The sequence below is a fragment of the Pygoscelis adeliae genome, unplaced genomic scaffold (genome assembly GCF_000699105.1).
Source record: "Pygoscelis adeliae isolate BGI_AS28 unplaced genomic scaffold, ASM69910v1 Scaffold282, whole genome shotgun sequence".
Taxonomy (NCBI): domain Eukaryota; kingdom Metazoa; phylum Chordata; class Aves; order Sphenisciformes; family Spheniscidae; genus Pygoscelis; species Pygoscelis adeliae.
Genome location: NW_008824352.1, coordinates 4,246,532 through 4,246,942, shown reverse-complemented (window position 1 = coordinate 4,246,942; position 411 = coordinate 4,246,532).

The window sequence follows — 411 nt, the reverse complement described above, 5'->3', positions numbered from 1 at the left end:
GCTGAACCTAATAAACCTCCCTAAGCTCCAGCATCTGTTAGAAAAATTTGACGCCAATGACTGTGGATGTTCCCACCACCTTCTTTTTGACCACACTGACACCTCGGATGCTGCTGTGTCACCCGTGACACCACGGGAGCTGCAGGGAAGACCACGACACAACATGGCCCCATCACCAGAACATCACGGGCGACGCTGCAGAAAGCCCATCCAATTACCCCGGGGCCTGACGAACCCCGTAACCCAGCCTAACTGGGAACCGCCACCAGAAGCGGCCGCCGACCCTCCTCCTGCCCCACAGCAGCACCCCTCGGGGTCGGCAGTCCTACAGCCGGGTGTCGATTCAGGCCAGACTAACGCAGCGCAGATTAAAAGGAGTTTAGTTTTAACACACCAGCTGGACCACCGCCT